Below are 16404 nucleotides of genomic sequence, written 5' to 3' on the forward strand. Positions count from 1 at the left end.
CAAAACTCTATTTTAGAAGCGTGCCTAAATATCCCCTCAGCCCAAAGTGAAGTTAGAAGTGTCCCTAAATATCCTCTCTGTGCAAAGCTAAACTTATAAGTGGACCTAATAGCACACCAAATTTAGAAGTGTGCCTAATAACGCGCCCTAGTTGAATTCAGAAGTATTCCTAATACCCTCTCTGTGAAAATTGAACTTGGAAGTGTGCCTAATACCATCTCTGTGTACATAATATCCCTCTCTGTGCAATAGTATGCCCAGAAGCATTGAGTTATTAGCTGAATATAGAAGCATTCCTAATATTCTATCTGTACAAAACTCAAATTTAGAAGTGAGCCTAATAGAGCCCCTTGCTTGAAACTAGAAGTGTGCCTAATAGCGTGCCCCCACTGAATTTAGAACTACAATTAGAAAGCCCTCCTAAACTGCACCTAAAAGTCCAACTAAAACCATACCTGGGGTGTTGCTACATTCAATTTCTCCATAATAGCTTACCTGTATTCCAGCTTACTCGAAGAAAGCCTACCCAACAGCGTAACTGTGCTGTAGCTGCAACTAAATAGGCCGCCTAATCAGCATATCCTAAGGTCTAGCTACACTTCAAAATGTCCTAATATCTGCAACCTAGTAAAACTAGTACACTAAAACCTAGAATAAGTGAATAATATCACCCGGCTTAGTGGAACCCTCAAACCAAGACTAATCTCACCCAGTGATATAGCCAAACTTATAAAGTCCAATAAATTATAAGTTGCACTTGAAACTACACCTAATAGCTCGTACTAATCATGAGTGCACTCACTCCACCAGAGTTTGTCGGAAACGACCACCGTAGACTGCCCCCACTCCCCGGTCTGCTTTCCCTCCCAACTCCCCCATTCCCAAATCATCCCACCCTCCTTCATCAGTACAAGGCCGAAATCCGGAAAGCAAAAAAAGCCCACTACAACTCCCGAATCCTAAACTGCTAAAACCCCAGCAAAGAACTTCACAAAATCATCTCCGAATTCACCAAACCGGCATGCACCACGACCGTCCCGACCCCCTCACAATCACTGTGCGACTCACTCTCTCTCTACTTTTACACCACGGCTCTCGAAAGAACAAATGCTCTAGCCACCAAACTGGCTCTCTTACATCCACCAGGCAATACTCCCCCCATACCGGCCAGCCCACCACCTGCGACCACTACGCAACCAACGTTCGAATCCTTTAGTCCAATATCACCAGACCAATTTCTCAAACTTCTATCTGCCCGCAAACCATCTGGCTCTCCACTGGACCCTTGCCCGGCCACAACCCTCAAAGAAATGTTTGCTTCAACCTGCGCAGGAGAACACGCATGATCCATCATAAATGACTCCCTTTCCTCTGGTATCTTTCCCGACGCATTCAAAACGGTTCATGTCAAATCTCTAATAAAAAAACCTTCCCTCGACCCTCTCGAGCCCAAAAACTACCACCCCATCTCAAACACCAGGTTCCTTGCCAAACTCATTGACCGAACCGCCTTCTCCCAACTAAATGCCTTTGTCGAAACCAACAATCTCCTAGACCCCCCACAATCAGGTTTCAGAGCCCGTCATGGAACTGAAACCACCCTAACCTCAATCTGGGATGACCTTAACATGACGGCAGACTCTGCGGGATGCGCCGCATTAATCCTTCTTGACCCATCCGCCGCCTTTGACACAATCAATCACCCAATCCTCCTGGACCGCCTCCACTCCCTAGGAATTTGTGGAACCGCTCTTAAATGGATAGCTTCATTCCTCAAAGATAGGTACCAAATAACGATACTCTCCACCTATTCCTCCCAAGCCCTACCAGTCGACACGGAGTCCCACAAGGAGCATGCCTATCTGCCCTCCTGTTCAATCTCTACTTGATCACCCTCCCACCAATAATTAGTTCACACAAGATCCTGTGTTAGAACTACGCCGACGACACTCAACTAATTCTAAAACTCCTGAACTCAAAACCCAAATCCCGACCTGACCTGACCTCCTTCCTCCTTGACATAGAGCTCTGGATGACCCAAAGCCACCTCTTGTTAAACCCCTCCAAAACGGAAATCATGGTATGTGGCAACTCTGAACTTCTTCCGCACCCACTACCCTGGCCATCCGCCATGGGCAACTCACCGACCCCCTCCAACTCAGTGAAAAATCTTGGATGCACCCTTGACTCTGACCGAACACTCTCGCCACTACCACCTTAAAACCCTTAGGCGCATCTTTCCATATCTCGCCTTCCCCAACAGACTCTCTGCGGTCCAATCAATCGTTATATCAAGACTGGACTACGCAAACCCCCTATACCTCGGAGTCCACTCGTACCAACTGAATATACTCCAAAGGGCACAAAACGCTGCAGCCAAAATGCTACTTGCGCTCGGCCCAAGAGACCACATCTCCCCAGCCCTTAAAACGCTGCACTGGCTTCCAGTAGCCCGAAGGGTGACTTTAAAAACCTTATGCATCTCCCATTGAGCATTGCGTAAAACCGGACCTCAATATCTTCAAGACAAGCTAAAACCCTATCACCCTCCACGCACCCTAAGATCAAGCTCAGCCGGCCTCCTAGTCATACCTAAGACAAACTCAGTCAGGTTAGGCGGATCATCATTCTCAGCCTTGGCCCCCACGTTAGTGGAACTCACTCCCACCCCACATCCGCCTAACTGAGGATTTAACGTCTTTCCACAAACTACTGAAAACCTGGCTCTTCCCCTAAAACCAACACGTACGCAAACTAACCCAAACAGACTAACAGCATCTCAATGACCCCAATCCAACAAACTACCTGATGCGATAAATTGACAGCTAATAACCCCTAATATAAACTAAAAGGACAAACAGAATTAAACGAGTAAAGTAGATCAAAGCAGTGAAGTGGATAATAAGAATAAATCATGCGGAAACAGTAAGGAGATTTAAACTAATGAAATGGATATAATGCATGAGGAATGAACGAAGGGAATGGCGTGGATGAAATAGTTAGAATGGATGACGCGTGTGGAACGGATGAATGTGTTGTTAGGGAGAATTCTCTGTTAAGGCTAATTTCCCAAAGCTAGTGAGTCCCCCAGCAGCTTTGCTGGATTTTTGGGGTTTATTTTTTTTTCCTGCTAAGAGTGAGACTCTTTTTCTCCCTCTCTTAGACATGATTTGAGATATCCTTTGACTTTGTAATTTGTTTTATGAGCTATGGGGTCGTTTACTCCATAGGGTTTCATGTAGTTTTTGCTAAGTGTGTTACACAGCACCCTCGGTGCAGTAACACAGGGGTGTCATAGTGACCCCCAAACATAGACTCCATACCCTGGGACTGACTACTGTCTCCCAGGGCATGTAAAGTCACCATTGACTTTACTAGTCTTAAATTGGAGACAGAACCAGTACAAACCATCATATTGTGGAAGTACTGGTAGGGGTAATTAGATTGCCCCTGGGTCTGTTTTTCGAGGGGGCACTGTGCAGTCCCCCCTCGTCGAGTTTCTGGCTGGTGGCAGTGGTTACCGCGTGAAATATTCCACCAGAATATTTCCTATGGGATTTTCCCATTCATTTTAAACGCACCACTTTTTGGTGCAATGTTAAAGATACCGCCGGGTTATTTATTTAATATTTATTCCCCGGTTGGGTCTTTTTGCCAGAACTCGGTTTTAAAATGGTGTTTGTGTTCGCCTCTGTAACTCCAACCCAAGTCGAGCCCTTTGTTCCACTTTTTGGCGGGCTTCTCCATAGAAGCCTCCAAAAGTGGTGCCACTCTGTCTGGGTCTACAGGATGTGTGGGAGGGGGGTTTAGGCACCCTGGACTGAGTTGTCTCGGCAACTCAAGTCGCACTCTTGTATGATTGGCCCAGTGGTGAGCCGCCCGGCTCACCACTTAGCATGTTTGAGTGACAGCTAGTACTGATGAATGGGGGTTTTCTGCATAAAAGCAGGGCTTTGGGGACTGGAACTTGAGAAGTCGCCACAGGACCAAAGAATCCGAAGAGGGAGAAGCTGAGCCGACCTGCAACGACGCCACCACCGGTGGAGCCCTGCTGAACCGTCTCACCACTTTTCCCGACGACAGAGGAGATCTTCATTCCAAAGAGTCTTCTTCCTTTGACGGGTGGGGATAACCAGTTTGCACGCCTTTTCGCCTTCCCGGATCATCTCGTGGCCGCCTTGCCTGTGCCAAGCACTCCGGCAACCGGGATACCACGATTTCCCACTACCGCGAATTAAAGGGTAGTACCTTTTAACCGGAGAACTCCGCGGCTGGTTTCTTCCCTGGCAGTGCAACGACCTTCAGCTTTCCTCCACGTCGAGATGTTCTCTTCCTCTGGACGACACCGCGACTTGCACCCGCTGCCAGGAACAACTGCCCCCACTGGAGGATCCTCTCCATCTTAAAGGTATTGTGCCCGCCTAGCCTCCCTTGCAACGGTCGGTACGGGGTGTCTATTAAATCCTCGACTTACTACCTGGGCTGACCCTAGGCTGGTTAACTGAACTTTTCTGAGCTGAACTAATTCCATTGTGAACTCTCTGCAAGACTTTCAAACCTCTTAAACTGTGTGATCTTGGGCGCATTGGTGCTCTGCTCTCTCTAAGAGGGAGCCTGGCCTCTGAACTTTTTGCTCACAAGTAGACTTTGACTTTCCTGCCTTGCTGGGTGCTTCTAACGTATTAGTGTTGTGTGCTTTTCTAATTTCTGCCTTTTCCCTCCCTTTTTTGATAACTTATTGGAGTGCCATCTTCAGTTAAGTGCTCACCTCTGTCTGAAAATAAGTGGTGTTAACTAAGACTTGCCTAATAAGGAATAAGGGATGTATATATATTAATAGTGACTGTGTTTTGAACTTGCTTACAATAATAGTGCTGGAATGTTTCTATAAGTGTGTCTTTAAATAAATAATTATATACTTTGATACCAAAGCTCTGGTCAGTGTTTGCTTGTGCTACTGTATTTTAGAACCTATCTTGTATACTCTATATACTGTCTAACTCTTCTTGAGAGAAGTCTGGCTGCTCAGCCACAGCTACCAGGTAAATCTGGGTGGTACAGACTGCTACCAATTGGGTTTACTGCCAACACCTGTAGTCTTAAGCCTTTTGCAGTGGTCCCTAAGGGAACTGCACAGGTTTCTGCCTAACACGTGTAGAGCGGTTGGGTGTGTAGAGCGGACGAGCATGTAGAGCGGACGAGTGCGTAAATACAGAGAAGGGAGTAGAATGCAGGAGTGCGTACAACAGATGAACGTGCAGAACGGATGAGCGTAAACCGGATGAGTGTGTAGAGCGGATGAGTATGTAGAGCGGATGATTGTGGATAGCGGATGAGTACCGAAGTGCGGAGAGTGTGTAGATCGCTGGAGCAGATGAATGTGCAGACCTGATGAATGTATAGAGCGGATGAGTGTATAGAGCGGATGAGTGTATAGAGCGGATTAGGGTATAGAGCGGATGAGGGTATAGGGTGAATGAGTGTAGAGAGCGGATGAATATATAGAACGGATTACTACGTATGAGTGAATGACTTTGCGTGGAAAGAACGAGTGTATAGAGCGGATGAGTGCAGGGAGCGGATGAGTGCGGGGGGGCGGGTGAGTGCGGGGAGCGGGTGAGTGCGGGGAGATGGGGGAGATGTGAGTGCGGGGAGATGGTGAGTGCGGGGAGATGGGTGAATGTGTAGAGCATGCAAGGGCATAAAGCGGACAAATGCCTAGAGCGGATGAGTTACATGGCCCGGATGAGTTGCGTAGAACGGATAAGTATGTAGAACGGATGAGTGCGGAATGCATGCCGAGCGGATGAGTGCGTAGAATGGATGAGTGCGGGGAGCGGATGGATGAGCTGAGCGGGATGGATGAGCAGAGTGGAAGAATGTGTAGAGTGGATGATTGCATAGAACAGACTAGTGGATAGAGCCGACAAGTGTATAGAGCAGACGAGTGCATATGAGCGAATTAGTGCATATGAAAAGAGGGGTACGTAGAGCGGATGAGTGCGTAGAGGCGGATAAGTGCGTAGAGCGGGTGAGTACGCAGAGCGGGTGAGTGAGTAAAACAGGTGACTGCATAGAGCGTATGAGGCCATAAAGCGGACGAGTGCCTAGAGCGGACGAGTGCCTATAGCGGACGAGTTGCGTAGAGTGGACGAGTACGTAGAACGAATGAGTGCATAATGCATGCAGTGCGGATGAGTGCGTAGAACGGACGAGTACGTAGAGCTGCTGAATGCGTAGAGCGCACGGAACGAATGAAGTATGTAGATGGATTCCATATGAATAGAACGAGTGATATATGTGAAAAGAATTGATCACATATATGGATGGAACGGGTGCCGTACGTGGATGGAATGGGTGCCCTATGTGGATGGAACGGGGGACGTATGTGGACAGAACGGGGGACGTATGTGGACAGAACGGGGGACGTATGTGGACAGAACGGGGGACGTATGTGGACAGAACGGGGGACGTATGGACAGAATGGGGGACGTATGGACAGAATGGGGGACGTATGTGGACAGAATGGGGGACGTATGTGGACAGAACGGGTGCCGTACGTGGATGAAACGTGTGAAATAGGTGGATGGAAAGGATGAAGTATGAAGATGGTATGGGTGAAATATGTGGATGGAGTGCATAAAACAACTTAGAATACACGGAATGGTACGGGTGAAATATGTGGATGGAGTGCATAAAACAAATTAGAATACACGGAACATATCAGAGTAAATAGAGTGGATTTGAGTGTGTGGGGCGGATAGGAGTGCGTGTGGCGGACAGGAGTGCGTGTGGCGGACAGGAGTGCATGTGGCGGACAGGAGTGCGCGTGGCGGACAGGAGTGCGCATGGCAGACTGGAGTGCGTGCGTGGGGCAGACTGGAGTGCGTGCGTGGGGCAGACTGGAGTGCGTAGGGCGGACCGGAGCACGCGGGGCGGACTGGAGTGCGTGGGGCAGACTGGAGTGCGTAAGTGCATCGAGCGGACCGGAGCGTGTGGAGCAGACTGGGGTGCATGGAGTGGACAGGAGTGCATGGAACGGACTGGAGCGCATAGAATTGCGTGACATATATAGTATAGTTTGGAGTGCAGGGAACGTATGAAAGAGCATATAACCCATCATATCATACCACCACTCTTACTCTCTTCTTTACACCACCACTCAACTAGAACACAGAGATACCATTACACCATTCGGTATAACTGTTCTCATACTAACATCCGCTGCACACTCCCCATCACTAAGTAAACACTGCTGGTTACACACCCCCCAGCCAGGCGTTCTCCTCAGGCCTAACGCAGCCACATTCGGTCTGGATAAATCCTGCCAGAACGAACACATACTTCTGATCTCTCAACCACCACACCTACCGCTAAGAAGCAGCTATTACACGAATACCGCACCAGCTGCACACATATCTGGTGCTCAAACGCACCTTTGACTCTCTCTACTCTCTCTACTGATCTGAACTTCGGCTCCCAAGGGCGTTCAACCTACCAGCGCCTTCAGACCATACCAATGGTATGTAAGGCGCTATATAAATGCAAAATAACATAACATAACATTAGACAGTGATCAACAAAGGGAAACTCTGTACCAAGGAGGACTTCTTCCTGGAGTCCAGGCAATATGGTCATTGAAATCTGGACTGTACAGTTAAGTATGCGTAGGGTCAGAGTTGCTACAGAGATAGATGTTCTCACAAACAAATATGACCTGAACGGGGTCCCCAGCTTCATTTCCTGCAGTGTAATCAGTCCCAGAATCCAGGAGTGCTTTTTTCCCCAGGAGGCCCTGGACTTCAACAGGGAGAGTGAATTTTTGATTGCTCTCACCAGTGGTACAAACTGCCCAGGCTGTTGTGGTTCCGCCTCTTCTTTGTGAAACAGATCGTCAAGATATTCGTGCCCGGATTCATTTTTTAACCCTCTTTCTGAATCTTCTAGTTCCGGGCTTGGGTGTTATCTGCTCTGAAGGAGTCAATCTCCATCAGCTCTCTTTTGGGCTTGTCCATGCAAAAATCAGGCCAAGTGTCCTGGTTTCAGGCTCAGTGATGGGCTCAGGACGTGATGTCAGCCCTACTTTCCATATATCTACTAGAGTTGCTGGTCTGAGTTTATAGTCTATGAATTAAGACATTGGTTAAGTCTGTCATCTGGAGAGCGGAGGCTCGTCTCTTCCCCACCGGGCTTGCCATGAGTCGGCTTGTCTTTTTGGGGCCGGCATAAATTCTCTGGCATGCATGGCTCTATGTTGCACTTTAGAGGTTTGTATTGCTTCCTCGAGAATGAGCTCATTTAGTTGCCAAATTACTTAAATTACAGGATTATGGAGTCGAAAAATTGCTCTAGCATTAGTATCTCTTTTACTTCTTCAAAAGTTTCACTGGCCAACCATTTGTTCAGGAGGTCTAGAACATGGTAGGATATCTGCCTCTGTATTTTCCCTCGTCGAACCCGGAACAGTCTCAACCACATTCAATAGTGCTCCTGCTCCTGTCCCAACCATTCTAATATTCCTTGCTTCAATTACTCATAGGGGGTTCTTCCGTCTGGGTTAAAGCATGAGAGACCTTTGCAATTCCCCAATTATCAGCAGGGCGATCTAGCTGGGCCATCAGTCATGCTGCCAGCCTGCTGGTTCAGCCACTCGCTCGAATTTGAAGAAAAAAAAAGATGGAAAGATCCTTCACTGGGCCAAGTTTTTGTAGGCTCACTGGTGGTACCGCCGGCTGCTCCAACCTCTGCCATTATACCCTGCAATGCCGCCAACGTCTCATGGTGTTGACGGCTGATGTAAAGCTGGCCTTCGACCAGGGCCCTTAACGTGCCCTTTATCTTTGGCTGGTTGGGGTTTCGCAGGACTGGGCTGTCTACCAAACATGAAGGGGAAATAGTATATCTTCTTCCTCGGCCAAATCTGCTGTGTCCCTCCACTTTCTGAAGGAACTGTCTCATAGACAAGTTTGTAGATCACTTCGCTAGCTTGGCTTCCTCCCACTGGCTAGTTCTTGCTTGGCTCTCTCGTATCCGGCCCAACAAACAAGCTCAGACCCCTCCACCAGGGTGGTCTTTCCCTCACTCCGGATGCTTTGCACTAATTGGGTACGAGTCTTGGCTTGGTCCCCACAGATGTTGGATATAAGATTAGGGAATTTAGCCCAACTTGGATTTCCCATATCTCTTGGTCCAGGATCTAGTTCCTGTAGTTACCCAAGAATTTGCAGAGTCCGCGGGTGTGCCCATGTTCCTTTGGGAAAGGCCCACCTCTGTGTTCGGGTTTAACAAACCTCACTTCTGACACTGTCACAAATGGCACACACAAAATAGAACACTTTGAGTCACACACAAAGTTCAATGGTTTTTATTGAACCGTTGGGCCCTAGGGCCGTCCCTCTATCTCTCTAAATTTAGGCTCACTGACTCCCTTGGGGACATCCTAACTTTCCCTACTCTCGCCACGGGTTAATATTCTAATGAGGCCTTGCAATTTCTTTGTATGATTTACTTGGTTCAACTCACGCTCACCGTTAACCTTACACCTCTACTCTACCTGCCTCCTCTACTCGACTCAAAAATGTTGACCCTCCGATGTTTCACTCAGCCTTTCCCTGCCTCCAGCTTTTAATGTTAACTTTTCTCCCTCTTCTCCCACTCTACTACCACTCCTCCTCCTACACTACTGCTCCTCCCACACTACTACCCCTCCTCCTCACACACTTCTACTTCTCCCACACTACTTCTACTCCTCTTCCCTCACCACTTTTCAACCACCTTCTTTACACTATGTACCAGCCTCATCACACACAGCCACACATGCGCAAGCACACACCCACCCACCCACCCTCACACACACAGCAGAGCGACTATCACTCCCAAGCCTGTGCCTCATCTGCTCCACGAATCTCATCCATATGATGCCACATCCTCATGCTAGCCCCATGGTACACCTCCACTACTGATGTCACTTGGGTAACCCACATTTCTTACTTCCAGATCCAGCTCTATTCCCCATTTCCCCCAGGGATTGGTCCTTTTTCTCTAGCCAATCTGGCTTGCTCTTTTCCCCAGGAGGTGTTTGTATAGGATGTCTTGTTTTAAATAGCGGTTTATGCCCCACCCACTCTTTCCTCATGGGTTCTTCGCGTACTGTAGCCAGTGGAAAAGGAGGGTCAATAATTATGCTTGGACTCTGGTTCACCTTTTGGGACGTCAGTGCAGGTATGAGTCTTTAAGGAGGGCGGGTGGTTGAGGAGGTTGATGTGCATATCTGGGAGCGCGCTGGTTTCTTCCGACCGTTCCGCAAGCTTCCCTATGGTGTTGCGTATAGATGCAGCTCCTATCTCCTTCAGTCCTCAAGTGCTGCTGCCTCTGGCACTCTTCGATGTCTGCCCAACTTCCTCTTTTTTCCTCGAAGAGCTAACATTTGCTTTTCATACCATCCATTCATTCTTCTGTTGTTGGTGGTTTCTCCTCTGTGGGGGCCCCTCTCATCATCAGTGGCAGATGCTCTGGAAAGAAGAGAACCCTGGCGAGTATTTTTTCAATGCAGGGCATAAGGAACAATCATTCCGGCACAGGGGAAGGGGTTGGAAAGGCACAGTGGAAGGGGTTGGAAATGAAGATCTCATTTCCCGTGTCAGTAGCCTCTTTTCCACTGTCAAGGGGCTCTTACCTCTTGCTGACAATGCCAGGCCACTGGCGTGCTCACAACAGGCTGCTGTAACAGACAAAGAAAGAAAGAAAAGACAAGTACTTCCTGCTTCCTGCTCTCTAGAAGGTGTAACATGTGTCCTTCTACTTGTACAGAAAGATGTGCAGACTCTCTTATAGGGACCTAGACTGAGGAATCTGAGTTTTGGATTGTCCACTTTTCTACCATAGGATGAGAGAATTTGTGCTATTTATTAGGATTACAGTTTTTTAATTTTTTTTTAATTAGGATTATAGTTACACAGCCTACCCAAAAAGTCTAACTAAATACCACATCTCTTGAAACCTTTGACATTCACGTTTTACATTTTACAAATGACAATTAAGGTGACTGTACTGCCTAGAAACCCACAACCAACAAATGAAGGGTGGGACTGCTGCAAAGTTCAATCCTGTAATCGGGGTGCAACCAAGCCACTCTCCAAGCATTGAGTGGTTGAGTTCTTCACTAAGGTCTGAGAAGTTATTTTTCTTACCACCCGCCCTAAGAAAAATCTACTTAGTAATGTTGTGTTTTGTTAATGCAAAAATGGCACAATGTTATTAAAGTCCTTGGATTGTTTTACATATTTCTTGTAGTGTCACATTATCATGAATATGTGAAAAATATGAATAATTACTCACCGTAGTGACTAACGTACTCTTAGTCCATAGTCCCCTTTCCTCCATACTCTAGGAGAAAGAACCATTTTCACCAGAAAAAACCTTCTTCCCCTTTAAATTTGGAGACGTGCGAGGGCACGGCCCTGGGAGCATGCACTCGCCTGACTCCGCCCACAGCTGCCACTCCTCAGTCCCCATTGACGCGTCGACAATATGCAACATTGCATAATGACACAGGTATTATTATGGGGGGGGGTGGTGGGACGTATGGAGGAAAGGGGACTATGGACTAAGAGTATGTTAGTCACTACGGTGAGAAACTATTAATTACTCTTAATTTCCTCCATACTGTATGGGCAATTACAACTGAGTGTAGCCCTATGGTGGAGAGGAGACCCTCCTTAAGCAAACAGGTTTCTCAAAACCACCTGATCGAAAGCCGCGTCTGACCTAGAGACGACGTCCAGAAAGTAGTGATTGCAAAAAGCAGAGGGGGTGGCCCAGGTGGCTTCCCTATTGAGGACATGCAACGGCACATGGCGTTGGAAGGCAATAGCTGTGCTCTTGGCCCTGATAGCATGGGCATGCAAATTGGCCAGAACTGGCTTGTTCTGTCCCTCATAGGTCTCTGTGATGGCCGTGACCATCCACCTAGAGATGCAAGCCTTGGAAACCCGATAACCTGGCCTTGTGTCTCCGAAGGTGACAAGGCATCCGACTTGCGGAAATCCTTGGTCCTGTCCAAGTAATACTTCAGAGCGCGTTTGACATCGAGATGATGCAAGACTCTCTGAGGTTCGTCCTTGGGATCTGAGAAGAAAGCAGGTAGAACAATCTCCTCGTTAAGATGGAAGGCGGATGAGACCTTGGGTAGTAAAGCAGGGTGTGTCCGGAGGACCACCTTATCCTTGTGAAAAGTGGTGTAGGGCTCCGAGGCCACGAGGGCCTGGATCTCGCTGACCCTGCGAGCTGAGGTGAGGCCCACGAGAAGAGCTGTCTTTAGGGTTACCATCCAGATGTCCACAGACGCCATCGGCTCAAATGGTTTGTGGGCCAATGCACCCAACACCACATTGAGGTCCGAGACTGGATGCAGCCTCTTTATGGGTGGGTAGAGTCTGTGGAGGACAGCCAAGTGTCGTGTGACCACAGGATTGGAGGAGGAAAAGAAAACCTCCTCCGAATGGCACCTATGGCCGCCAGGTAAGTGCAGCATGTGTCGACTTGCACTCGGAGTGTGCGAGGTGTGCCGAAAAAGAGAGGACATCATCCAAGGAGCATTTGAAAGGATCGATCTCTTTAGTGCTGGCCCAATGACAGAATCTAGACCATTTGCTCTTGTACCATCTCCTGGTAGCCTTGCTTCTGGCGCCCTGTATGATCTCCAGGTTAACCTGCGATAGGTTCAGGTGTTTCAAAATTACTTGCTCAGGAACCACGCTGCAAGGGCTAGTTTGTGGGGAGCAGCGTTCAGAACCCTGCTCCACTGCTGAGTGTGAAGGGGAGCCTGGCCCAGCGGTAGGTGAATGGGAGGCCTGTCCGATAGGCCGAGCAGCTCGGAGAAACATGGTCTTGCCTGCCACCAGGGAGCTATAAAAATGATGCTGAGGTGAGATGATTGCTTTATCCTGCAGATCACCCTGTGCACCAGGGGGGGGCGGGCGGGAAGGCGTAAGCCCTCATGTTGATCCATTGTAGCTGGAATGCATCGCCCAGGGAGTCACGGCCCTGCCCCTGCCGGGAGGCAAACTGCTGGCATTTCTTGTTGTCGTGGGAGGCAAACAGATCCACTTGTGGATGCCAACATCTGAGGAAGATTTCCTCTAGTACCAAGTCGTTCAATTGCCACTCGTAATTGTCTGCTCCCAGTCTGCTGAGTCTGTCCGCCTCCAGGTTGGCCTCCCCCGGGAGGTGAACACCCATGAGGTAGATGTTTTCCAGGGCCCATTCCCACATGCTGATCACGAGGTTGCACAGTGGAGGGGATCTGGTACCCCTTGCTTATTCACATAGTACATGCTGGTCGAGTTGTCCATCTGAATAAGTACTGTCTTGACCTCTGTGAGAGGGAGCAAGGCTTTGAGGGCCAGCCATATGGCCTTCAACTCTAGCCAGTTGATGTGAACCTCCTGCCGACTCCATGGACACTGTGGTTGTCCAGAGTGGCTCCCCAGTCCTCCAGGGAAGACTCTGTTGTGACAGTGACCTGAGGGAAAGGCTGCCTGAAGGGCCTGCCCCGCCGTAGGTTGAGGTCTGAGGACCACCAGAGGAGGACCGGATGGAGAGACGTGGGAATGTCCACAGGCTCCAATTGTTAGCCCCTGTCCTGATTCCAGGACGCTGCGAAGTGCAGCTGCAGTCTCCTCATCCTGAGTCTCGTGTGGGGGATGGTCCGAAGGACCGCCACCATAATGCCCAGTAGGTGTTGGTACCACCTGGCAGAGGTCACAGTCCTGGAGAAGAAGTGAGTAGTAGCTCTCTTGATGGCCGTGATCTTGTCCTTCGAAAGGAAATGTAGATACGCGTCCTTCAGTCCAGGGAGGACATACTGTCTCCCCAGTTCAGTGTCTCCACAATGAGAGCTGGCGTAACCATCTTGAATTCTTGTAGCGGTAGGGAGAGGTTGAGGGCGGAAAGGTCCAACACAACTCTCAGGCCAGCCTGGTTCTTCTTCTGTATGGTGAAAATCCTGGAATAGAAGCCCAATCCTCTCTGGGAGGCTGGGACTTCTTCCACTGCCTGGCTCACGACGAGCGACAGGACCTCCGCCAACAGAGTTGCTGTCCTAATCTGTGGAAGAGGAGGGGAAGAGGGAGGAGAGGGAGGAACCAGTAGGCGGTACCCCGTGGAGACTACAGATAGGATCCACGGGTTAAAAAAATGTTGGCGCCAAAATTGCACGTGAGAGGCAAGCCTGCCTCCCACCGGAGACACGTTGACCCGGAGGGGCGTGTCATGCCTTTTAACCCTCTGAGGCTGCTGAGGAGGAGGGGGGGGTATTGGAAAACCCCCCTGCCCCCCTCTTTTGTTGTTTCTTCCGATGCTGACTCGGGGAACGGTCACATTGTCTGGACCTCCGTTCTTGGAAGCCTCGGAACCCTTCAGACACCCGCCCATTGTTGGAGTGTGGATTGGATTGGGTGTACGCCTTGGGCGTGGTCTTCGTAAGAATAAAGACTTAGCGGTCTGTGAGCTGTTCTTATCTAATTCTTCACCCGTGGATGAGTGGAAGAGGTCACTACCCTCTAATGGAAGGTCCAATATGCGTTCCTGGATGTCCGGGTTGAACTTAGTAGCCCAGAGCCAGGCCATCCTTCTCATGTCCGTGGCGATGCAGATGGACCGGCCAGAGGTATCGATATGGGCCACTGTGGACTCCATGATGTTGGACGCTACCAGCCTGGCTTCTCCTAATCCCGCTTTGAAGCGAGCCTGACTTTGGGGCGGGAGTTCTGGGAGTAAGTCCGCGATTTCCTGCCAGAGCCTTTGGTTAGCAGCTACCAGCATGGAATCAGCATTGGCTTCATGCAGGTGCAGGGAGGCGTTGGAGTACAGTTTTTTCCCTGTACGCCTCCAGGGTCTTCTCCTCCTTGCCTAGCAGCGCCGAGGACGAGGTGGCCGAGGACGACTGAGGGTTAGAATAGAATGACGCTGCAGCGATCACTGAGGAGTGCGCTGTGGATGAGCCGAAAGCAAGAGTGTATCCCCCTCTAGCTACCTGTACTTGGCGTCGGGGCACCGATTGACAGGTTGGGCCGAGTACGGCTTGAGTCACCCCTTCTTGGCCAGGGCAACAACGTCCTTCTGCATCGGGATCCCTGTCTTGGAGGGGGCCTTAGGGTGAGGATTTCTGCCAGGACCCCCTCCTCAGGCTGCTCTACCTTGGGCTGAGGGAGGCCCAAGTACTCTGCCAGGACCGCAACACGTATATGGAAGGCCTTCGCTGAAGATGGCGTGTCGGGGTCTTCCTCCTCGTCTGTGTCCGCCTGTGTGAGAGGAGAATCCAGAGCTGGCGGAGGGGTAGTGGGCACCGAGGGCTGCGGTGTGGAAACCGGAGCCAGGGGCTGCTGCAGAGGCTGTTGTGGAATCGCCTATTGTGACGGAGGCAGGGGGGGACCGCGGCAAAGGCAGCCAGGCAGTGCTGGGGCCTGAGGTACCGGAGCCATTGGAGGAATGACTATGGGTACCGGTGGGGTGACCTGGGGGAGCACGTTCCTGATACCATCCCGAAGGATAGACCCCATCTGGGGCGTTCGCATCAGAGCCAGAACAACCTGTCTTCGGAAGCTGACGAGGTGGCAGGAGATATTGATGGAGTGGCTGCAGGCTGCTGGAGCCGAGGCACACTCTGTCTGTGGTGCAGGGGGAACCTGCCCTGCGCTCCTGATGGATAAGCAGTAGGCCACGTACCTGGTTGACACCAGTCCCACCTTGTGACTAGTTCCTCGACCCGCTTTGCTAGAGGAGGTATCGGACGAGCAGCCATTTTGTCTGGCGCGGCAGCCATTTTGTTGAGCTGCGTTCCATATGCCGAAGTCGTGGTGCCTAGCTCGCTGGAACCAGCCCCGTCCAAGACGCTTGGTGTTGGAACGTAAGGCCTATCCCACACCTCAGGCCGGGGCCTGGAAGGCGTATTGCCCTCATCAGAACTGCCAGTAGTGCGGCGTGAAGGCGTCCCCTTGAACATGATGCCAGTATTTGGGCGTTGCCCCTCGGGAGTAACACCGGGATAAGAAGCTTGCGGTCCCTCAGGACCGATACCGGAAGGACCCGGAGACCCCTCGGCCGTGAGGCTGGTAGCTGGACTAGCTTTGGTACGTGTGCTGGTGCTAGAGCCTGACAGGCCCCTCCCGGTCAGGCGTTTCCTCGGGAAGGAATCGCCCTTGCGGGGTGCTATGTTGAATAATGGTCTTGCCTTTGTCTTGAACGAAGCTTGATGAAGTCCTTTAGGTCCTCTGGAGGTGACGTTTGGAAGAGCTCCCTCCACCTAGCTAGCCTGTTCTTCAATGCGCGATGTGTCAAGGAGTCGCACGCGGAGCAACCTTCCCAGCCGTGGTCGGGGCCAAGGCAGCGGAGGCAAAGGGCGTG

General features: G+C 50.2%; 1 protein-coding gene across 1 annotated transcript in view; it reads right to left on the reverse strand.

Annotated features, from left to right (window-relative positions):
* Positions 1-16404, reverse strand: part of NADSYN1 (NAD synthetase 1) — a 1375099-nt gene that overhangs the window by 161142 nt on the left and 1197553 nt on the right. The gene's annotated exons all lie outside the window — the stretch shown is intronic.

This window comes from Ambystoma mexicanum, chromosome 11, assembly GCF_040938575.1.
Source record: "Ambystoma mexicanum isolate Mex_15411 chromosome 11, UKY_AmexF1_1, whole genome shotgun sequence".
NCBI lineage: Eukaryota > Metazoa > Chordata > Amphibia > Caudata > Ambystomatidae > Ambystoma > Ambystoma mexicanum.